The sequence below is a fragment of the Ursus americanus genome, chromosome 5 (genome assembly GCF_024610735.1).
Source record: "Ursus americanus isolate L20-20 chromosome 5, mUrsAme1.1.p, whole genome shotgun sequence".
NCBI classification, from domain to species: domain Eukaryota; kingdom Metazoa; phylum Chordata; class Mammalia; order Carnivora; family Ursidae; genus Ursus; species Ursus americanus.
This window is the reverse complement of record NC_142131.1, coordinates 62,015,787-62,041,051: the sequence shown is the minus strand read 5'-3', so window position 1 is coordinate 62,041,051 and position 25,265 is coordinate 62,015,787. Positions and strand designations below refer to the sequence as shown.

Sequence of the window (25,265 nt, the reverse complement as noted above, 5' to 3'; positions counted from 1 at the left end):
TTATTTGCCATTTAAAAGTGATTCAGAAACCATCTTTGTTTTTGGAATAGGCAAAAGAGAAATTCTGGGCTTTTGTTGTTTACGTTGGTGCTGGTAATGGATCATTTGGTAGTTTTTTTTTTTTTATATATATATATACCTTACAGCAGAATGGAGTATTTTTTAAAAACAAAGTGTAATTAATGGTTTTAGCCTAAGAGACGTAATGATAGCTCAGTAATTTGGTCCATTTAGAAATAAGGAAACAGGTAAAATATCTTGTCTGAGGGCACACAGCTAGAAACTGGTATGATTTGGGTTTTAATTCAGATCATTCTGATTTCAATATCTAAGCACTTTTGACTATGTTATGGCCCTAAAAGGAGAATTGTCATTCCCCTGAAGAGTAATATCAACAGTTCCTAAACTGTTTTTAAAGAACGTTTATATATTTTTAAACCTTTAAATTGGATTTTAGATGCACAGATTCTAAAGTCTGGAAATCTCTGGTGTCATCTAATCCATCCTCCTTCTGGCAGCTTCAATCTCTTACACCATATCTGGGCAACTGAGCATCTGGTCTCTTACTGAACAACTTAAGGGATCGGGGACTTAGTCATTGCATCCAAAACAGGTTTCAGTATAACTTTAACTATTACAATAGTCATTTATTTTGATATAGGTGCTACATCACTAAAATTTTGAGTTGTGGTCTTTAGAACCAAAATTTCTCTAGTTCATTAAAAATATTTTTTCTCTTATTTATCCACCTTCTTCCAGAGTACAGAATCAGAACAGAACACAATACAGTAAAACCTCAGTGGAATGTATCTGGGGAGGGGCGTGGTCCAAAAATGAAAATGGTGGTCAGTACTGTTACCAGGTTAAGGAAATTTAACCACGATGAACCTGGAGTCCAAAGGTCTGTCTCCTAATCCAAATCCACCTTGATCCCTGCTGTGCTTTGATGCCACCTAGTGGTGGATCTCTGCAACAGCTACTGTGATGTGTGCCCTGGGTACTCAGTTGATTAGGAAAAAGACAGATTTGAGCAATGACACAAAATAAGCTCATGATAACAAACTGGTAATGTCAAAGAATAAGAACGGTGATAAAGAGAATAGAACAAAAAAAAATTCATGGAAAGTGGAAGTGAGGAAAAGCCTCTTTAAGGAAATGGCATTTAAAACTTAAATGATTATAGGAGTCAGTGTTATGGGCAGTTAATAGAAAGGGAAGAAGCAGGTACAAAGAGCGTCAGGAATACAGAAACAATGTGTTTAAAAAACGGCAAGAAGCTCAGTGAGGCTGACAAGCTGTTGATAGAAGGCGCTGTTAATAAGAGAGTAGTTGTTAACTGCAGAAGGAACTGGAAACCTGAATTTGAAGGATCTTGAAAAGATTGGAGGTTCTCAGACTGCAGTGGGAAGCTGTTAAGGCTGGGATTGATATTATTTAAGGGAAAGCAAGAGTAAAAGCCAGGAGACCAGTTAAGAGATCATTTAAATGGTTCAGATGAGCAGTGCTTGTGGCTTGAACTAGCATGGTAACAATGGATAGGAATAGACATGGTGGCCATTTGTTGGGAATTTCCTTTCTGTTGGTTTCATTTGGTTTTCTCTTTTTGCACTTCTGTGGTTTGTGAACATGCCCCGCATTTTAGAATGAAGAAAATGAGGTCATTGTAAGTACAATTGGTTGAACTAAAACCGAAGTTTTTTGGGTTTGTTTTGGTTGGTTTGTTTACCTAGATAGACTGTCAGAGATAGTTCTCTAAGTTGCAAGTGTAGCCACTAATACTCTAGCATTATTTGTGTAACATTAGAAAATAAGAGGAGATTGGGACACCTGGGTGGCTCAGTTGGTTGAGCATCTGACTCTTGATCTCAGCTCAGGTCTTGATCTCACCATTGTGAGTTCAAGCCCCATGCTGGGTTCTGTGCTGGGTGTGGAGCCTACAAAAAAAAGAAAAGAAAGAAAGAAGAGGAAGAAGAAGAAGAGGAGGAAGAGGAGGAGGAGGAGGAGGAAGAGGAAGAGGAAGAGGAGGGAAGGAAAAGAAGGAAGAAAGAGAAGGAAGGGAAGGGAGGAAGGAAATAAGAGAAAACACTCAGGTCTCTCATGTCAAATTGACCATCAGATCTCCAAGCAGTGCTAAAGAAGAGAAAGGAAGTAGGAGCTTAGAAGGGATCTTTTCTTCCTTCCCTCTTCCATTGAGTTGTTAAGCTTCCTCTCAGATGTGAATAAGGAAGGTGACACGGAGGCAATAGAATTTCATGAGTAAGAGCACCGGCTCTGATAAAGACTGCCTAATCTCCATTCCAGTTCTACCACTTATTTGGGCAAGTTACATAACCTTTTTGTGCCTCAGTTCTACATCTATAAAATGGAGATAAAAACAGAACCCATTTCATGGAGTTGTTGGGATAATGAAATGAGTAATATAAGGTAGGTGTTTGGAAGAATGTCTGGCATATCAGCAGTGTTAAAAAAAAAGTAGCTTTTAAGTTTGTGAAAGATCGGTATGTGGTTATTAAATAATTTGAAAATAAAATTGTCACCAATAGGAGGGTTATATATTTAAAGTAAGAATAAAAGGACAGTGTTTCAGCTTTTTCTCTCTGCTACCTGGAGATGAGTCACGTAGTGGAAATACTTTCTTGCCAACGTGAACACCCAAAAAGTCCAACATCAGCAAAAGGATAAAATAAGGGAACATCTAGGGTTTCCACTTACATCCCCTTTTCTACTAAGAATTTGAAGGGAGAGGCTCTTGGTGGATGTTCTCTATTTTTCCAAAGATGGAAATTTTTTGGAAGAACCTCTGCACTTAAGAGCGTTTTGACACCTCTGATCTGTATTGTTAATGAGGAAGAGAACAAATAGGACAATACACTCGAGACAGGTCACACACTTTACAGTGACTAACCTTAAATATAAATAAAGACATAAGCTCTTCACTGCATTTTCTCTTCAAGAATTTTAAGAGATGCAAAAAAAAAAAAAAACAAAAAAACTTTGTCTGGATAACTGAGTTGGATGCTAAACAACAGTCTGCAAGAGTAATATTTCCCAAGATGGCACTCTGGGTGTTTTCTCTTTTTTTTGTAAACCAGCAGACCGCTTTGGCAATAGCCAAAACATTCAGGAATAACTGTTAATGACATAGCCAGATGTGCCTTAGAGAATCAGCTGTCTGGCCAAACCACCAAATTCTACAGAAAGGGAGAATGAGCTCAGCAGGTAGAAAAAATTCCATCATGCATGATATATGCTAGGAATATTATTGCCACGCAATAGCATAGTCTTTGTTTCCTATTGGGTTTAAAACTCTTTCTTAAAGAAGCCAGTTTCTCCCAGTGCTACTGCAAGATAGCAAATATACCTTCCTAAGTCATCCTACTGTTCTGAGAGCATTCACGGGTGTTCCAGCAGGGATTGATTCATTCCCAGGACACGCTATACCCAATGGAGATTCTTGCTGATTATTACAGAAAAGCAGCCAGCATTAGTCATTCAAATGTATTATTATCTAGTGAGGTGTTATACTATGGTTTGTGTATCAGGAATTGATCTGTTTAAACAAATTGCAATTCAAAGGGAATCCTGTAAAGAAAAACTGGTTTATCCTTCTGGTAGCAGGGAACACTTTCTGACTGCTTCACATCTCCTCATGCCTCTTCTTGAGGTTCTTTAACAGAGGAGGTCTCTCCTTGCCTGTCTCTCACTCCTTGGAGGACGAGGAACAGGATTTATCTGAGAGCTCCTTAGGGGCAACTTCTTTGTCTCTCTCAGTCTCTGTCACTCTTTCTCCCTCAATTCCAGCTGGATGCTCGTGAGAAGATACATTCTCATCTCTACCTTGTTCCAGAAGAGCTTTTCTTCCCTATAGGTGTTTTGCAATCTCATCTGCTTTCTGTCATGCAGTAACTTTATCAGATTAGGTTGTCTGCGGGTGGGGGGTGGAGAAGAGAAGGGTCTGGCAGTTTATTTTTGAGAGGGGAGTAAATTCAGTTCAGAAGTCCACTTGAGCTGTTGATGCCAATGGGTATGTAATTGTTAGTGGAGTGGGATAGGGCTAGCGATATCTCAGGGAAAGATGGGGCAATTATAAGGGCTCTAAGGCTGATTAGTGGCTGCTCTGTGCCATTTATGCACCAAGGGAAGAAAACAACAGTAACAGATGAGTTAACTCTTAGGTCAACATATGAAAGCCAAAGACCTCTATGGTACCACTTAAAGACCTCCTCATCTCCTGAAGGCATAGGACAGACTATTGTAAAATTCAGTCCCAGGACCTGGGGTTCAGATGAGCAACTTTACAAAGATGGTTGAACCAACTAACAGCCCTCAAAAGTTATCTTGGTTAATGTCAAAGCCCTGATGAAGAATGAGCAAGATCTTGAGAGATGGGATGAGAACATGAAGCTGGATGTCCTTGAGAGCCAGACTCTCAGGTCTACCCTGAGCCTTCTAAGTCAGCAGGACTATCTCCTTCCCCTTGCTGTCCAACAGCTTCCTCTCCTTGCATGGAGACAACTTATAGTCCTCAGGTGAGATGTGTGCCTCATAAGATGATTCTGGCCTTCCTCAAAATCTGCCCTAACTTCCCTCATGGCTTCTAAACCATGAACTAGATTCAGTCTCAACGTGGCCTGACCAGGAAACTATTGGGAGGAAATAGATTATTCATCAAAAATATCACAGGACCTGACTAATGCACACTGGCAGGGACCAAAAGAGCATGCTGGGTGCCAGATGAGGATACCTATGATTTAGGGTTGAATGTCTATACTGATATGGATCTGGGTTCCCTGAAGGTAACGGGATTCCAGACTAGCAAAGGCCAGGTGGCAGAACTTCATTATCAGAATTAAGATCAATGCAATTACTGTAGTGGGCAGCACTGTGAGGGGCAACCAGGAATCCCTGACCCATAGGGATCAGTCCATGGTAGTGGCTTATAGAATATGGTGATCCTAGGGTCAAGATAGATGGGCAACCAGCAAGAATATTGCTTAAGGTTGATAATAAAAAATGATCAAGAGTACAAGAACAGAAGGCTTATTTACGTCAGCCATAGCAAAGTCATGATCCCTTGCCAGTTTCCAGACCTGAGCCTATTCTCAGATCTGGAGCTCATGGATTTAAGGAAAAAACTAAGTTCTCTTGAGGAGAGATTCTCAAATGTCTATGCAATGTTTATATTGTGATTCTCTTAGTCCTCTTTCTGGGTAGCTATGACCATTTCCTAGGTAACATGTATTCAAAGGGGAAAGGAGAATAATACTCAAATATTTTAGGGGTAGTTTAATACAGGGTCTGAGAAGACTCTGATACAGGGTACAAAAACGTCATCATGGCTCTACAAGAGCGCAGGGAGGCCAGTGATAGTGTCTCGGCTCAAAGTTTGTCTCACGGCGGGACCAGGATGTCATTGTCCTCATCTCTGAGTGCTCAGTTGGTATGGATATACTTGGTAGCTGGCTGTACCCTCATGCTATTTCCCTGGCTTGTGAAGTAAGAGCCAGAAGGGTAGAAAAGGCCAAGTAGAAGCTCTTGAACTTGCTGACTCTGGCCAACATCGTAAATCAGAAGAAACACGTCATTCTATGTGGAATTACAGGGATCGGTGCTAACCTCAAAAACATGAAAGGATACAAATTACCATTATATTCCCATTTAACCTGCCAGTCTGGTACCTGCAAAAGAGAGATGAATTGTGGCAGATGATGTAAAGCCATTTATTGGGTAACATGGAAAGCTGTTAGTTTTGAATGGGGGCTCCTTAGTACATTCAGGCTGCATTAGCAGCTCTGCTGCTGCTTAGGCCATATGTCATGGCAGATCCCATGTGCTACAGATCTCTTGATAAGGATGCCGTGTACATTTTCTGCAAGTACCAAAAGAAGAGGCATAGCACTGACACCCTACTATTCTGGAGCAAGATGATGTCATCCACCACAGAAAACTATTCATCTTTTGAAAAGCAGCTCCTATGGTGCTACTAGAGCATAATAGAAGCTTGGCATCTGACTTCAGACCATCAGGTGACTGTATGATGGAGATGCATCCATATCTGGGTTTTGTCAGACCCACCAAGTAATAAGATTGAAGGTAGAGCATAAGATGGAAATGATACATTCAAGTTCAGGCCAAAGGGAGCCTGGAGGGGATAAGAAAGTGATATAAGATAATCCAAATTTCCTCTCCCAGACACCTTTCTCTATTGCACTAATGCCAATCCCACAGATGACACTATGGCCCTGTGGGGCAGTTCCCTGTGACCAACTGACATGATGGGTTCCGGCTGTCACATTGGTAAAATTCAAAAGCGTGTTGCTGCTCTGATCCCACTCAAGGTTGCCCTGAAAGACATCAGTGAGACAAAACCCTCCTGTGGAAAGAACTTTGGCATACCCAGTCATCAAGTAGCTGTGGAAGGGAAGTGGTCTGAGCTAAGAATATGCATGTGCCTCTATCCTTGACACTCTGACTACATCCATGGCAGGACAGTGCTTGAAGAATTGGCCTTGGAGTATAAAGAACACCAAGGATAACAGTTTGCACACGTATGGCAAAGGCTTCCCAGGTATTTTACAGTTACTACCAGTGCTAGATTTCAACCAATCAAAAGAAAAAAAAATGATGTTCAACTCCCAATATGGCACCATTTTTCAAGAAACCCAACAGCCCTTGGTGGCAAGTTAAATAAATCAGATCTCGTTCAGCCTGGAGGGAACAATAGTTTGGATTTACAGGGATGGATACACATTTGAGTATGTTTTTTTTCCCATCCTTTCCTGTGTTAAAGAGGCAGCATGAGTCTATATGTCTGCCCATCTAGAAAGCTTCAGCTCACTCCCACCTATTACTTCTCCCATGGACTCTGGTAAAGCTGGAGGAACACATCGACATTGTTTGCCTGTTCTGCTCACTGACAAGACCATGGCCCACCCGATGGGAACTGTATTCCTCTGCTATGCCTCATGTCCAGTTAGGTTAGGTTCAGAGACCAAAGGCTGCCTAGGGTACTATTGTGGACCCAGAGGTTTGGGTCCACCATGAGTGGGGAGCAAAATCCTCATCAGTTCTTTCCAGTGCTTGCTTCTGCTGAATTTCAGATTTTGTACCGCTTCTCCACTAAGATGCACATGTAAAGAACGTCTGTGGGAGACCTCCCGTGCCTTTACAGATGCATGTTTCCCAAGACTGACTTCAATTCAACTGCCCTTTTCTGCTAGAACAAATAGGTAAAACTTAATGACATAGAAAGCTTGGTGACATTTTGCTCCGGCATTCCCAAACTGAAGAAGATAGTAATTAAGTCATTTCCTGTATAATAAACACAGCAAAATATAAAAGTGAAGCTAATCAGCCAGGGGAGCATTACTAAAAAGGAAGGGTGAGGAAGAGAAGGAGATAAATCACCGGTGGGTGCCATCGGGAGGAAATAAGGCAAGTAAGACTTGAAGTTTGTATTTGATAATATTCTAATTACAGCTCCTCACTGTGGTGGAGAGTAAATTTAATTTTTATTACCCCAACTCAGCCTTCTGTTCTCATTCTGATAAGCATTACCCTAAGAACCAGCTTGTGGACTCAAATGGATTGACTTTTGGACTGGGTGTCCGGAGGTGTCTTAAGAACTTCATCCCCACATTAAGGGGAGTACAGACCAATATGTGGATGGATGAATTATGGATGGCAATGCAATGGCAGATTTGGGGGGATAATATTTTGCTTTATTCTATTTAAAAACTATATTTGTTATGTTTCCCCTTTTACCTTTTCTTCACTTTTGCTGGATTAATCAGGTTTCCCCCCTCTTTACTGTCTTCTACTGGCAAGTTGATATTTCTCACACAGAGTTCTACTTTCTAAAGGCTAACTTCCTATTTCTAAATACTGACATTTCATTCTGTATTTCTCAGTTGATGTAACACATTTGAAGAATATTACTCCAGATAATGTATTCCCTAGGCAACAAAGAGATTGCAGATCTGAAACCCAGGCTCCCCTGACTGCACAGGTGTGAGGCTGAGCCAGAGGGGACATGTGTCACGTGAATATTGTTGGGTGAAAACTATCCATTCCTTGGTGAGAATGGCCCAGGACAAACATAAGAGTCAGTGACTCAGACTGCCTCATTTCTTCTGCTTTCATTATTTGCATTTTCATTCAATCCCTGTTGCACTCTCTTATCTTGTGGCTATTGATAGGTTCTGCTAAAAAAAAAAATATTGAATTTCTGGATGTGTGGCTTTTTTTTAAAGGTCATTTATATCACTTTTTTGGAATTTCAGAGTTTTCTTATCTTTTAGATTTTGAGACCAACTTGTTCCTGTCTGCTTTACATTTTTCAGGAATTCCCCATTTTACTGGTCTTGCTGTGCCAACCTTTCCTGTAATCCAGGACACCTATGAATTAGACTTGATATTTGATCTGTCATCGAAGCCGCATTTTGCGAGGAAGACAAAACCATCACATACGTAGCTATTGTGATCTCTGCTAAAATCCAAAGGAAAGTCTTGATTGAGTGAATGAGAATACAGTAAATCATTGGGGTTTATTTATATTTTCTTTGTGAAATGCCATAGATACCTAAATTTACCAAAAGTTTCTAGAGGCAGTATGTCACAGATGAAATTTGAAAATCATATAACTCACACTCAATCCTTGGCTTAATGCAAAAACAGCACAGATATTTAGGTTTTATTTTGAAATAACTCTTGCTGTAAGAATCATTCAAAGGAAAGATGTTAATCCTTATGACTTCCTGCATTTATAAGTTTTATTCTCCTAGCCACTTGCTCTTCCTTTTCTTTGGAGTAAAACATGCAGTGCCTGTCAGCCATGAATCTGCCTTTGCTCAGTACCTTTTTTGCTTCCCATGTTGGCATGGTCCACTTCGTTCTTTCTCCTGGGCATTACTGTGTTGCAGGCTAGTTGTTAACAGAGAGCATGGTGCATACCCAGTGTGTTTTTACCCAGAATTTCACCACCCACTGTTCCTTGTCATTAATTGAAAGAGAAAATAGAAGCTCACAGGAACCAGAGTTGATGTGGCTTACAAAGTTAATGAAGTGGAGGAAATATGAAGATTTGGGACATGAAGGAAGATGCACCCCATGAATTGCAGAAATAACTACTCTGAATTGAATAAGTTCCCAATATTTTTTTGATGCAAAGGCTTAAGATATCTAGGGCTGTGTACAAAACCACAACGTAATTAGAAATCCAGAAAAATTAATGGAAATAGATTCACTTTGCCACAGAAGGAAGAGAATCAGGGGTTTGGAAAGAGTTGATTATGAAAAGATAGTTATGCGGCGGGGAGAAAGAAGATTTGTTAGGAATATGATTAAAGAGAAATCATAGGGAAGAGAAAAATTAATGTCTCAAAAGGCTATTACGGTATGATGTAAGAGGTCATTATTTCAGTGTGATAAAATTATATAACTAGGAGACATCAGCCAATATATTAGCTATAACCACCTATGCATATAAACCTAGACAAAGCCATTTCCACTGATGTAACGCTTTAAATATGTTTTTATTTTTTCTTTTTAGCAAATAGCACAACAATTCAAGTGTAGGAAAAACAGCTTTATTGAGTAAGCTGTTTTGATAAGCTTATTAAGGGGGACCAAAGCATTTCAGATTAGTTCCCAGATGAAAGAGGAAGCTGATCTGCAAAATGAAATGTGGGGGAGAGAAGTAGAAGGATTCTCTGTGTTGTCCTAAGGGTAAGGAAAATGGTTAGCATGGCTAAGAAAGGCATATGTAATGAGAATTTACCAAATTATTTGTTAGTGATTTTTATTTAACTCTTAACCTTCCATCTCACCTAGAAAATTTTCAACAAATTCTTAATTGCTCCCTGATGCTTTCTGTTAATGGATTGTTTCCATGGGCAAGCAGAGTAAACTATGAAGAAAATCAAAATACTTTGGGAAGCCAAAAGCTTGCAATCTCAGCCAATCTGATTTTTGAAATTTAGAACGCCTTAAAAATATTTCTTTCAGGGCACCTGGGTGGCTCAGTTGGTTAAGCGTCTGCCTTCGGCTCAGGTCATGATCCTGGAGTCCCGGAATCGAGTCCCCCATCGGGCTCCCTGCTCAGCGGGGAGTCTGCTTCTCCCTCTCCCTCTACTCCTCTCCTGCTTGTGCTCACTTGCTCTCTCTCGCTCACTCTCATTCTTAAACAAACAAATAAATAAATCTTAAGGAAAAAAAAAAGGAAGGAGGTTGTGGAATTATATGGAAGTGTGGGAGTTGATGGAGAAGCAGTGGCCGCTGAGGACTGGAATGTTGGGGTTAGGCTGGAGTAGAATGAATCCAAGAATTCCAAACCCACAAATCTCACAGAACTCCCTTTGCCAGCGGAGACCACTTCTCCTGCATCCTCCGATGAGCTGACTCTGCCTACTTAAGACCCAGTAAAGACCTTTCTGAAGTAGGCACGTGGGGATGGATTTTAAAAGTGCTGGATCGGAGAGGAGGGGACATGGCATTAGTTGGGCCATGTCACACACATTCCCTCGATTTCTTTATATAATTTAGCAAAATCATACAATTCTTTTCCCGTATAAGTGGTCTCCTGGGTCAGACTTTGTGTTTGTCCCCTGATCTGTGCTTTTCCATGGCTGCTAGAACGAAATTACCACAGACTTAGTGCTTAACACGCAAATTAATTCTCTGAGTTCTGGATAGCAGAAGCCCTTAATGGTCAGCAAGGTTGAGCTCCTTCTGGAGGCTCTAAGGAAGAATAGTTGCCTTCTCCAGCTTTTAGAGGCCGCCTGCATTCCCTCACTCAGAGCCCCATCCTCCATTTTTAAAACCAGCAGTGTGGCATCTTTGAATCTCTTTCTGACTCTGACCCTCCTGCCTCCTTCTGATCACAGTGAGCTCACTCAGATAATTCGAGATAATTCCCCCATCTCAAGAACCTTAATTTAATCACACCTGCACATTCCCTTCTGTAAGATAACCTATTCAAAGGTCCCAAGGATTAGGATTGTTAAAGTAATTGAACAAAGAGGCCGTTTGATGGAGGTGGCTCTAATGCTTAGGGAGCCTGTATAAATTGAAACCTAAGCCAAAGCCAATTCCTGTAAATGCTCTCATACCCCAGAAAACACATTTAAGAACACCCAGTCACAAACGTTTGGAACCACGAGGTCTCTAAGGAAGACACAACTGGCTTTGAAAGAGTCTTTTTAGGCAGTATGATGAGGCTGATTCTAGAAGTGTTGGGGAAAAGATAAAATTGATGCCATCGTTACCACAAAATGGGACACAGCTTCCTTTGTTGGAAATGTTTTTAAGAGCATTGACAAAATCGTTGTGCCTGGGTGGCTCAGTCGGTTAAGCATCTGCCTTTGGCTCAGGTCATGATCCCAGGGTCCTGGGATCGAGCCCTGCATCTGGCTCCCTGCTTAGCAAGAAGCCTGCTTCTCCCTCTCCTTCTGCTTGCTGCTCCTGCTTGTGCTCCCTACTCTCTCTCTCTCTCTCTCTGTGTCAAATAAAAATTTTTAAAAACTCTTTTAAAAAGGGCACGGATAAAATGATGCTCATAAGACCAGGAAGCAAACAAGAAAGAAGCACAAAGCAAACAGGATGGAATAAGTTTCTTTTCCCTCCTAAGGCTCTGAGTGTTCCTCTCTAGTGCCAGCTGTCAGCTCGACAAGAGAGAGCCAGCGCAAAGCAGCAACGTGATTTGCAGACTTTCAGCCATACTGTGTTAAAATGAATATGGAAGGATGGGTCTGGAGCTGAGAAAGAATAGCTTAATAACTAGCAAATTGACCTAAACTACTCAGTATCCATATTAAAACTTGAGGTAAAAATTTGAAATTCCCTATTTCTACCCAACACAGTTTAACTATCCCTCATACAGATGGAGATGTACTTCTGGTCCCCTGAAATGGGAAGCAAATTTCTAATACTCATTGAATCCATCTCTGGAAGACAGCTGCACTGTCCCTTGCTGGGATATGTTAATTAGCCTCCAAATTCAATCATGAGTCCAACTGACTACTGTCTTACTTTTATACAACTTTTATACAACATTTTTATAAAATCCGAAAAAGAAGGAAGAGATAGTGCAGGGGGAGAATCCCCTCAAAGGATAAAGGCAAGTTGCTCCATTAAAGAGTCATCATGGTGCTTGCTTCGGCAGCACACATACTAAAATTGGAACGATACAGAGAAGATTAGCATGGCCCCTGCGCAAGGATGACACGCAAATTCGTGAAGAATCCCATGTTTAAAAAAAAAAAAAAAGTCATCATGTTTGGTGGGCTTTTTCATTTTTGCAGGGAACATTCCACACCATTGGAGCATCTTCCTTGGATTTGCTTACCATGTTAAATTACATTTTTGGATCTAATAGTTATTTATGTTGAAAAAAATGTCTTAAAAATGGGTTATAATAGAGTACATTTTTGAAAGAGATTTTATTTATTCATTTGACAAAGAGACAGCCAGCGAGAGAGGGAACACAAGCAGGGGGAGTGGGAGAGGAAGAAGCAGGCTCATAGCAGAGCAGGGAGCCCGATGAGGAGCTCAATCCCAGAACCCTGGGATCATGCCCTGAGCCGAAGGCAGACATTTAACGACTGAGCCACCCGGGAGCCCCTAATAGAGTACATTTTATCTAATATTTTGTAGAGTATAAAGAGTTATATTTCCAAAATTCTCGGATCATTCTAGCATCTCTCATACATCCTCCAAATATATTCATTCTCTTCCTTTTCTGTTTTTAGACAGTTAAATTTATAGTACAATCAACATTATTTTCCATACCATTCCATAAACCTTCATATCTCAACATATTTAACTTGATGTCATTACTGATCATAACAATACAATTAATACTTCTGCATAAAGGAACTCCTGGCTTGTTCTAATTGAATGGTAAATGACAGATTTTTAAATACATTAGTGTATTTTTATCCTTTAAAAAATTCCTTTTTATGCGACTCTTCTTCATCTTCTATAAGTATTATTTTTTTTCATGACAGATTTTAGTTGTTATAGGAAGGATGCCAAGAGGAAGATGGAGTCAATAACATAAAAATAAACTTGAAAGAGAGGCTTTGTTAAGAAGAGGATTTCATTAACATTTCTGGGGCCAAGCTTGTTGATCAGATCATAGAATTTTATCATAAGCCAAGAATAGAACAATATCAGAGTACAGTGGGGCAGTCCTTGTCATATAGAGAGGAGACAGAGAGATCACGCCTGATTGACCTTGAATTGGGGGAAGAAGGCCACACCCATCATGGAGGTAAAGATCTCTGTCCTGTGTTCTATGTTCTTACTTGCTCTTTTCCAGGCCTAGTGCTCCAGGAATCACAGGGGCATATATTAGATATTTTCTCAAGGAAGTACGAACCAGAACAGCTTTCACCTTGTTTTCTATTCAAAACCTTGGTAGACCACACCCAGGTTGACCCCTCCCCACCATGTTGGGTTGGGGGGGGGGTGCTGTGGATTACAGTATGGATGGAGAGGAGCTGAGTGCAAAATGCTAAGGCACCTTTACTAGCTCTGCATGACAAAGGCTGATACAAGGACCACACAGGTCTAGGGAAACCCTGCCCCATGCCTTAAGGACTCCAAGTTTCCCCTATACCCTGAGTTCAGTTTCAAAAGAAAAGTGGAAGGGAGAAATCCCTGCAGTAGGTTTAAGTGTAGACTGAGAGAGTGTTAATGCAGTAAAGCTTTTTTAAATTGAAAGACATTGTGCGAAACGAAAAATAATGAGCTATTGTTAAAATTTCCCTCCAATTCCAGTGGCTGTTTTTCCTTGTGGGTAGTTTAGAAGAACTACAGATGATAATGGATGCTTGCATTCTTTGGACATCTGTGTAGTGTATGTGTGAATTTAATTTCACAATAATTATCTGTTGATTTAAAAGAGCTTGGTGATAGGCGCTGTATGCACGTAATTATATATAATCTAAGTCACAGGCATTTTGGAGACAGAACTCCAAATAGATAAATGTAGGGATTATACTGTTTCAATATTTCTTTTAATTATTTGGCAATGTTGATATTACATCGTAAGAAGTGATTAGTTCTAATAATAGTCAAATAGGTTCACTCGTTTTATGTAAAATTGTACAATTTTCAGTCTTTTGTGATATTTTGCTGTATTTCCATTCTAGAGCATTCTTACTGGATACATGGGAGAGAAAAACTAATAAAAATGATCTTATTATTCATAAAAGACCAATATTCACAGAATAAGTGGTTGCATTTATAAATTAACAGCTATGAAAAATATATGTTATAGTTAAAAAGCTTGAGGATTTGTTCTATTTTTTTTATATTATTTTTTATCCAGCTTACATTCTTACATTTTGGCTTAAGCCTAGGAATTGACTAGCTGTATTAAAAATGAGACAACATTTTAATACAAATTATCATTTTAATAATTACTGCTATATAATTTTTCTTATTTTAATGCAGAATAATTTGATTTTAAAGTGTTATCATTTTATTTGCTTTATACACTAATTAAAAGCCTCAGACTGGAACCACATTCCATTAAATATCTGTTACAACATGTCTGTAGAAATGTCTGCTCTATGTGTATAATATTCTCAGGAAACTGGAAACGAAATACTCAAGTTTTATATAATTCTGTTAACACCACTCTTAGAAAAAAAATTAAGGAAAATTTACAACTAAGGTACTGAAATAGCTAATAAAAATTCTGCCAATTTAGAATATCTGCTGGTTTGGTGCTATCCATAGAGTTTTTGTTTTAGTGCCAGAATCAAAGATTCCATTTAAAAAATAAAATAAATAGAATGTCTGGGCCACTGGTTGGCAACTTTTGATTCATGGATTTTGTGCTGCTGGTGTCATCAAATACAAGAATTTATGTCTTCACTTCTTTTTTTTTTAATATTCCCATTTTTGCTGGGAATTTCCTTACCTTTCTTTGAGTGCCCTCTAATTTCAATGTGTTATGTTTTCTCTACCTTTGCTTTATTTCAGTGTTGTTTCCAATTTCTGTACTATGACTTGGTTGTTTTAAATGCATCTCTTCCCACCCAGGTAATTTGTTTTCGGTGCATATGCTATTTAATGTGATGATAATAGCTTGCAATTGTTGAGCACTTATCATGGGCCAAACATTGTACTATAATACAAAAACACACACGATCTCAATTAACACCCCTCACTTAAAGAGGAGGAAGCTGAGGCACAAAAAAAGATGAAAGTAACTTGGCCAAGGTCACAAACCTGGCAAGTCAAAGAGCTGAGGTTTCATTGCGTCTGGTCTGACTTTGAAGCACACTTAACAGTATTCTAGTGAAAATTCTATTAGTCATGAGTGACAGAAATTTATTGGAAATTAGCTTATGAAAAATGGCATAAAATGCTTTGCATACCTGAAAAATCCCGGAGTGGTTTTCCAAATACACTGGATTCAGATACCTAAGTAACAGCAGTGTCTCCCTTGTCCCTTTGGCTTCCTTCTCTTCTCTCAGACTGCCTCTGTGTGACTAGAAGGACTGCCACCAGCGGCTGCGGCATCACAAGGGCCTTGCAGCCAGACATCATGGAGGAATGAGAGCATCTCTCCTGCTATCTCTAGCACTAATCCTCGGGAGGGCTATGATTAGTCTTGCTTGGGTCACATGCTTCAAGCTGAATTATGGTTAGGACTTCTAAAGGCAGCTATGGACAACAGTCAGCCCTATCTAAACCATAAAGACTGAACAGGATTACTGTAGAAGAAGGGTTAGATGGGGACAGAAGAAGGATATTAGGCAGGCCAAAAAAAAAAAATCCATTTAGCATCCATTAATGCACAATGGCCTTAGACTCTTTGAATTACAATGACTAAATAAAACACAAACACACCACACAAAACTTTAGAAAAATACTGTTACCTTCATTTTTTCAGATAAGAAAAACAAAGACTGATAAAACTTGCCCAAGTCCACATTATGTGTAAGTCATCTGACTTTTTTTTTTTTTTTTTTTTTTGGAGAGCATGCACACAAGTGGGGCGGGAGGCAGAAGGAGAGGGAGGGGCTTGATCTTACAACCACTGTTCCATGACCTGAGCTGAAATCAAGAGTCAGACACCTGACCAACTGAATCATCCAGGCGTCCCCATCAGACTTTTTAAAGATAATTATGTATCTGTCACCTGAAGAATCATGTACAGAATTCAAAACCTAGACCAAAATGTCATGGCATCAATCTAAGTATCAATTTTTTAAAGATTAAATATATTGAAATGGATGAAATTAAACATTAGTCTGACTTAGTCCTTCAGTGTTTGATGATAAATAATCTTTTAAAGATATTCTAATGTCCTGTGCATCCTTTTACTTGCATTTCCTGGGGATATAAAATTCAAGTGGAAAATTTCTATTGGATGAATGTCAGCTTTATTCACTTCCTTTAGTTGAATAAATGTGATAGTTAAGAGCCATACTTAATGAAATAAGTTCAGAAGTTACACGAACTTGAAGCAACAGCTAGTATTTGATTAACATTCTGTGTAAAACAGAAATGTCATCAAGGAAGAGAATTTGTTTTTAATATTTGTAAAGGTCATTATTGCCTAACGAAGGGGAAATTATGTTTGTTATGAATCTTTATATACTTCATATACATGCATATATTTCTTTATTTTTTTAAGTCATCATAAGTCCATCTCCAACCCTTTCATTCGGAGTAGATATTAAGAAATTAAACCTAACACATTGCTGGTTTATGCCCGCCATGCATGGTTGTCTAAAATCTAAAGGTTGCGTGCAGTATCGAGTATCCCTGATCCCCTGGAAGTAATGGGTTTGCAGTGTTTTATGGCGATACAGACATCATACCACTAAGCACAGTCCCCTCAGTTCAGTGGCTGCTGCTTCTCTTCTCTTCGGTGCCCTCTGTCCTTGTAGAGACTGAAACCACTGTGTCCAGGGTCCATGCTCCCTGGAGGCTGCTACACAGGGGGAGTCAAGGGACCCCCAAATCTTGGTCCCCTTCACACATTCTGGAAATATCATCTCTCTCTCTTTGGCCTCTGTGGCCTCATTCTCTTCTCCCCTCTCTCCTTATCTGCTGGGACAGCCAAAATGATCTCATCCATGAGCTAATAGTTCTATAAAAGATAGGAATGGCTGTTGTCCTTGAGATGATTCTACTTCCAGCTTTGTAAAAAGTCCAGGAGCAAAAAAATACAAATGGCCTGGCTACCAACTTGAAACAGGAGGAAGAGGGAGAACTAGGAGATAAGCACAAACTCTGGTCTTAGAAACACTGTTCTGTCTTTTGTATATATCATCAGGGTCCACAGCTTGAATTGTATGGAGGTTCATCAGGGTTTCACCTCTGAAATAATATGTATAATATTATACATAATAACATGACGAGAAATTCTCATTACCTCTAGCCATCTTGAAGTACGGCTAATCAAACACATCTCAGCTCCTGTGAGCTGGTGATTATGCCTGAAATGGATACCAGCAGGATCCATAAACAGCAGCTGGGTGAAGGAATGAGGAGATGCCATTAGTGGGGTAAGCAGAATAAATATTTAAAAACTGTTGGAGCATAGTTAAAGAGGTCAGGCAAAAATACCTACAGCTAGAAAGTGAAAGTGTACGGTCTATTCTGAAACTAAGGGATATAGAGAATTTTGGTATTGGGAGTCTTTAAACTCCTCTAACTCAGAAGTTATCCATCTATATTCCGTGGGTCCATGGAGGGGCTTGAAGGTTTCTTGAAATATTTGATTGGTGTTCCATTTAAAAATAGGGGGTTGGGTTTTTTTGTTTGTTTGGATTTTTGTTTTTGTTTTTGTTTTTTTTTTGCTATTTTTAACACTGTAACGAAAAACAGAAAGTAAACCTAAAAGCGTTAGCTTGTGAAGGGATACCAAATGGGTGTGTCAATTACAACTTAATTTGAGATCCTAACTTTCAGTAAGATGGGACTCCATGAGCCCCATCCTGGAGGAATGTGTGTTAAACTTAGGGGACATTACGCCCCCTCCTCTGTCCCACATCTACAGTCGCTCCCCGTCCCACTTGAGGTGAAGCCTTACATTGACCAACAGGTGCTACAGGACACCTTCCTTACCTTGATAACCTCATCTCTCACTACATTCCCTTTGCTCACGCCTCAGTCTCCTTGCGCTCCTGGGACATATCACGCTTGCTCCTATCTGCCTTCAATCTCCTTTCCACAGGCATCACGGTATTGTGCTTCCTCACCTCCTCTAAATATTTGCTCACATGTCCTCTTCTGAATGAGACCCTTCCTGACCACTGTGTTTCAAAATTGCCTCCCCGTCGCTAAGTCCCTAAGCCTCTTCCCTGACTTCTGTATTCATCCGTTTTTCACCATCGTACATACCGCGCAGTTTAACGTTGTGTTTCATTTTCTTGACTACCACCCCCAACTAACGTGTAAGCAAGGGAATTTGGTTTGCTTATGATACCTAGGACAGCACCACACAGAAGGTGCTTAGGAAATCATTGTTGAATCCGTGAATAGAGGGCTAGGTGATCAGTGGAATAAACAATCACATGTTACCTCAGAAAGACCAGAGTAAGTGATCAAATTTTCTTCATACATTTGTGTGTGTGTGAATGTTGTAATGCTGAATGTGTTATGAAATATACATAGACACCTTTCTCTCTTATTCCAAACTGTCATTGCAGTTTCTTTTATACAATACACGCACCTATGCATTTATTGTTCACGTTAATTATATATATATATATATATTTAATAAGTTAAATATAACTTAAGTACATACGTATATACACATATATATGATTATTCATATAATCATGTTTAACTCACTTGATCCACCAAACTACCTGCAAAGCTATTAAGGCGTCTCAATAGAAGTTAAACCCTGGAAGCATGGGGCATTCTAGAATTCTCCACCTACCCTCTACTCACTGCAAGGGTTTGACAGGTTATCTTAAAGGCAGAATGTCCCCATATTTGAGTAGACTCTTTTCCTTAGTCTAGTTCAACATCCTCAACTTAAGTGGCATCAAACCCCTCACACGGGGGTTTATATTCAAGATCATGTATAACCTACTTTATAGGCAAAGAAGGAATTACCAGTAATTTTTACTCAACCCAATTTTCAGCTTATTTTCTAATCCAATCTCTCAAAAATGTAACTTCGGTTTTGTACTCCTTAACCTCACTGTCATTGCAAATTACCTGGTTTCTTTCTGCTTGAACTTAAGAATAGCGCTTCAACAGCCGTATTTGTGCACATATCTCAACATTCTGTTAAGCAATCCTGGAACAAGAAGGTGGTTGTTCTTCTCCACTTCCCTTAAAATTCAAACTTGCTTATGTCCACTCAAATAAAATTGCAGCAGCGAACTCCTCTGCTTTGTCTGTTCTTCACAGCACGGCTGTCAGTGGTACAGGACAAGAAAACACTGCAGGTGTTAAAATATAGAGACAGCTTTATCTCCCATCCCAAATTGTTGGTGCTTCTGTCTGATTGCTATATTTCGATTATGAGAGCTTTTTTTTTTTTATGTTGTACGTAAAATCAAAATTTCCTACTTCTCTTTTAAGAATTCGGATCAGTTTCATTTCAGAGCATCCTGAGTTTGCAAGGTGAACTGTTAAAAAATCGCTACTATTAATAACCACTTATCTGCTCAAAACAGGACTTTATTTTTGAAATCATCCAACAAAAAATTCACAGGAATAAATTGTAGGTTAAATCCTCTGTAAGACTAATTGTCATCTACAATCTCCAGTGTCAAAATTGTTGTTCCTTCCTTTAGTCTATCATGGTCATCAAAGCAGCCTCATTGTTCCCGATTGAATTTTTTAGCAAGCAGTTATTTAAAAATTTAAATTAATTTAAATAAATATACACTTGTTTGTTTTAAGCGGAGGGTTTTGGAATAAGATTTTTTTCTCTCTTTTCAAAGTTCTGTGACTGAAAATAGTTTGACAATGACGGCTGTAGCCAAGGGGTTGGTGAACTTCTTCTGCAAGGGCCAGATACTAAATATTTATGCTTTGCAAGCCAAGAGACAAAATTGAGGCTATTATGTCCTTACATAATTTTTAAAATGTAAAACCATTTTTAAAATTCAAGAATCATTCTTACTTTGGAAGCCACCAAAAAAAGGTGGTGGGCTGGATTTGGGCCTCTGGGCTGTAGTTGGCCAACCTCCGTACTAGCCCAGTATCATTCGTTTTGTAGGTGAAGAAATACTTAGTGAAACGAATTTCCTGTGGGAAGGTTCATAGATACCGTGGCAACATGAAAAAAAGAGCATGAACTGCACTGTGGGGCCTCTCGGTGTCAGATATTGCTGGATTGTTAATGAAAACCTGAGAAGGAAAGAGGCCCAGATGAAAACATCGAAAGACCCAAAACCGTAGGTGAAAACAAAACCACACTGAATAATGACTACATAACACTGACTATATAAAAGAACCACGTTTAACAAGTTTTTCCTTCCCCATATTGTACCCTCCTAAACCCATTTTGTATGCAAAGGAACATTTCTTAAAATTCTTGTATAATTCCCTATATAATAAACCAGAAATTCCAGATAGCTAGGTAATATATACACATATGTAAAAATTCATTTCCTACTCTTACCATCACAGCCTATTTGTTTCCAAATTTTAAAATATCAGAAATGCAATTTAATGAATAGAGAGGTAAAAAATAGAATAAAAGGTAAAAATAGAAAAATAGAGCATCTTTTTCTTCTCATAGCCACAACTTTATGTCTTGATGTAGCAATTAGAATATTAGTGATAATTAAGATTACATAGCAGAAAATGAGTTTGCTTCTGGGAGGAATGAGCTTTTGTGTTTGGGTTATTTCAATTAAGTTTTACCAAGCAAGACCTTCTAAGGAACTGAGGATAGATATCTTAAATGTTCAGCAATCTTTTAAAATCTCTGGATCATCCAAAATTGAAGATAAAAAAAGAACCATTTATGCTGTCTTTACCATGCAGATTATACCACAAGATAAGTTTTCTCATAGAAGTATTCCAGTTAACAAAGGAAGAAACAATGGTGAATTAGAATTATTACTACTTGTAACTTCCAATGAATGAACAAATCTAGGAATTCATTATCAACAGCAGCTTATGTCAGAAACAGAGACAAATATTTTGGGTCTCCCACCGAAAGAACACAATATCATCTATTGAGTAGTTTTGTTAAAAAAAAAAAAATTGAACTTGTATCTGGAAATTCTTTAGGTCTTAATACCAATTTACCAATTCACAGGGCTAACAGAAAACAGAGAAGAATGTTAAATGACACTATAGGAATGGAATCTACAGATTCCAGATGGTAGAAAACCCCATAGTGCAAATGATCCACTTTATTTAAAGCAAATATAATACAAGGAAAATAAGAGCTAAAGGCAGAGCTTACCAAAGAAGCTTGAGAGGTGCCTGAGTGGCAGAGTCAGTTCAAATGTCCAACTCTAATTTCCTCGAGGTTAAGATCTCAGGGTCCTGAGAGCAAGCTCCAAGTTGGACTCTGTGCTGGGTATGGAACCTGCTTGGGATTCTCTCTCCTTCCTCTGCCCCTACTGTGCTCTCAATCTCTCTATCTAAAAAAAAAAAAAAAAAAAGAAAAAAAGCAACAGCAGCTTGAGAGACATATAAAACAATACTGATAATAAAAAAAAATACTAGTGTGAAAATGCAATTGGTGGGACTGTTGACAATTTGAACAATCATTTGATATTTGATAATATTAAGGAATAATTGTTGAATTTACATAAAGTGATGGCAGTTTTAAAGTTTTTACTTTTTAGAGCTGTATATTAAAATATTTATGGATAAATGGTGTCTGTAGTCTGCTTTTAAAAATTCCAGCAGGAGCTAAGTGGGAAAGGACACAAATAAAACAAGGTTGGCTATGAGTTAAAAAGTGTTGAAGCTGGGTGATGGGTTCAGGAGGCTGTAGTCCATGCACTTTGTATATGTTTGACATTTTCCCTTGCGAAATGTTTTAAAAAGATAGTCAAAGGGAATACTCAAAATCAAGACACAGTAAAATGGTCATTGTGGCCCTCCACCAAGAATTCTAGTAATTCAACAGGGGAGAATAAGGAAAACATCAGCAACTCCAATAGCCCCGTAAGAAGATTGTTTATATAACACACATTTCTCAGTGAAAAGAAACCTAAATTTGCAAAGCACGCTTTTTAACAATATTACTCGGTGTATTGTTGCTCACATGGTTTGTGTCTATTGTAATATGGAAAGTCTAAAAGTCTGGCATTGGGAGTGAATATCACTTTAATCTGTGGCTTAGAGCAGAGGATGCCAGAGTCCTGCCCACACCTCCTTGTCTTTACCACATATTTGGGGCTGGAGAACTTAGAATTTTAGCCATGTAGTCATGTTTTTTTGAGGGTGGTAAATGTCAGTAAAAGGATATAACAATTCTCTTTATGTTAATTTAATTTGATGTATGTTCTTAGGACTTTGAATTATCCCATTTATCAAGGAAGATTAGAAAAGTAGGTTACAAATTTTAGTATGTTTAAGAAATGCTCGGGTGTCTTGTTATAAATGTGGATTCCTGGTCCCCTCATTGATTCTGATTCAGAAGAACTCCAGATTTGCTCTTAATAGTTATGCACATTAAAACATTGGATATACCTACATAGGAGTCCTGAGGATCCCACTTTGAGAAACACTGACCTAGGTGCTATAATTTTAATTATTTGCAGGAGGTCATGGCCAGTTGGTTCTATGTGCCTATGAGAAGGTTTGATCTGACTCTGATGGCTTTACATGTTCTGGAGTCCCAATTCTATGCTGCTAATGCTAAAACCTAAATTTAATTTTAATCTGGTTCAGATGGTACTGTGACTATTTCTGTCTGTTTTCTGTAAAGGTAGACGTGGGAAGTGCAGTTTGGAAGAAAAAAGTGTGGTGTCGTATGAAGGGTGTGGTAAGCAGAACTGTAGCGCAGGTCTTAAAAATGTGGTGCTCCACCCCTCACTTATTTCTTGGGTGTGCCTTACTTAGCCATGCCTTCTTCTGAATCTCTTTGTGCCCAGTTGGGAGATGAAAGCAAAAAGCATTGCTGGGAAATCACTTAACTATGAGGCTAACATTTGCTCTTAATCTTCTCTTGAGATTCTTCCTCTCACCCTTTTTTACCCAATTAAGATTCAGAGCTAAGGCCACAGGCACCCAATGAGAGAAAGTACCACCATGTCCTGGGACCCCCCCCCCCCCCCATACTTTGCATCTAGAAACTATTCTTATAGCAATTTCCAAGCGATGAACTTTTATTTCATTTATGAGAGCCAGTTTGCCTTTTTCAATTAGTTCATGCAATTTTATTTGGATTTTACATTTTGCCTATTCTTAGAGCTGCAATTGGCTTCGAAGGGCAAATAGTTGCACCTGCAACTTTATTGGTATGGCCATGTTATCTTCCTTTTCCTCACTAAATTTTATGACTCTCCACCTCTGGAATTAACTTACCCTGAGACATTTTCTTTTTTGGCACAGTAACACAAAATGGTTGGAGCCTTGGAATGATGTATTGTCCTGTAGTTTCTTTTTGCAGAAATGAAAGTATGCTCCCAAATTTGTTAAAGATCCTAATTGTGACTTGATACAAATGAGAATTCGAAATGTCTGAATGATTTAAATTCTGCTTGTCTTGGAAGATTCATTCTTGACATTCCCTTCCAGTGGCAAAACATGCCAAAAAAAAAAAAAAAAAAAAAAAAAAAAAAAAGCTAAGGTACTGGATTCCAGAATGCAGTAGATGTTAATCTGGACATATGGAGGCAAAAATGTACTTAGAAGCATGTCAAAGCTTCAAAAATAGAAATTCAATGATAGCCAGACTCATGTCATCCCAAACTATTAGAGTCAGTGTTCCATCAGGTGGAAGGCATTCTGACTCTTAATTATTCCTCCTAAAAATATTGTTGCACTATTTCCAGGGGAAGAAAAAGATAAATGAAGGTATTTCCTTAGACCACTGTTCTCAAATGTTTTGTTCCTGGGACCTCTTTACAGTCTTAAAAATCAATGAGGATCCCAAGTGTTCATAGTATGAGACATTAAAAATTAGAAAAAAATTAAAAACTCATACAGGAAATAACAAACCTACTATATATTAACAGGAAAAATATTTTATGAACATAAGTACATTTTCCAAAACAAAAACAACTGTAAAGAGGGGCAGAAAATAAAAGCTCTGCCCTCACACTGCTAATACTTTATTGAAATCCATAAAACTGACTTTCAAGACTGTTTAATGATTATTAGCTTACTATGAATTTAAAAAGAAGTCCACTAGTGGATGCAGCAGCCTTAAAATGAATGGAAACTCCACCTGCCTCACTCTTTCAAAATGCAATGCCAATGGGTTGAGAGAGATGATAGTCAGTGTGTCTTCCATCTTAGTAAAATAGCCTGAAATTGAGGCATTATAGAAAAATCCCTCTAATCTCTCCTCTTATGCTTATTCTGTAATGGTAGTGCGGCTGTAAACAAACAAACTGTGTGTGTGTGTGTGTGTGTGTGTGTGTGTATTTGCATGCATAGGTATATATCATATTCATGTATCCATATGCAAAGTATTTGTATACTGATACTTAAGAAAGCAGCACAATAAATCCTGTCAGTGTTCTGTAATCCATTTGTCTCTTTGTTAATCAAAAAATGAGCTTTAAGACTTAATAGTCAGAACTGGATATACAGGGTAAAATAAGGTGTATTATTCAGATTCATGGCACTTGTTTTTACTTTTTAGAATGTGGCTCTTAGAAAAATTTACATTACATATATAGATCGTATTATATTTCTTTTCAACAGCAGTTATCTGTAGGAAAGGAAAAGACACCATGTAATTTATGGGGCTTTTAAAAATTAAAAAGGAAGGAAGGTGGCATGTGCATTTTAATTTTTTGGTAGATTAAAAATATTGAATTGGAGCTTATTAATATTTTGGAGAGTAGTGAAAGAAAATTAAAAAACCTTTTTAGAATAAATTCAGATTAGTGATTAGGAGCTCTCTGAAGATTTTATGGCTCACTGCTTAATCACAGATTACTACTACTTAAAAAGAAAAAAAAAGTCCTCATCATAAATAGTCCCTCTTTATTTGTTAAAGCTTGATTGGGTGTTTTGCCTGTCTAAGAGACTGTTGGAGCCCTGTGGCAATGGAAGAAGAAGTTTTAATTCTGATTTCGTTCCCTCTTGAATCTTTCCTAAGTGACAGCAGGAGTCTTATTTTCTTCTCAAAA

General features: G+C 38.5%; 1 long non-coding RNA gene and 1 other non-coding gene across 2 annotated transcripts in view; one reads left to right on the top strand and one right to left on the bottom strand.

The window, feature by feature from the left end:
- Window positions 1-25,265, bottom strand: part of LOC148110131 (uncharacterized) — a 43,917-nt gene that overhangs the window by 13,553 nt on the left and 5,099 nt on the right. Inside the window, exons 2-3 of the long non-coding RNA XR_015724581.1 lie at window positions 21,410-21,590; window positions 19,198-19,424 (exon numbers count right to left, since the gene is read on the bottom strand). This is a non-coding gene — a long non-coding RNA (uncharacterized LOC148110131). The remainder of the gene's footprint in view (window positions 1-19,197; window positions 19,425-21,409; window positions 21,591-25,265) is intronic.
- LOC123790607 (U6 spliceosomal RNA) lies at window positions 12,145-12,251 on the top strand. Its single transcript, XR_006779135.1, has one exon. It is a non-coding gene; the product is annotated as a U6 spliceosomal RNA (small nuclear RNA).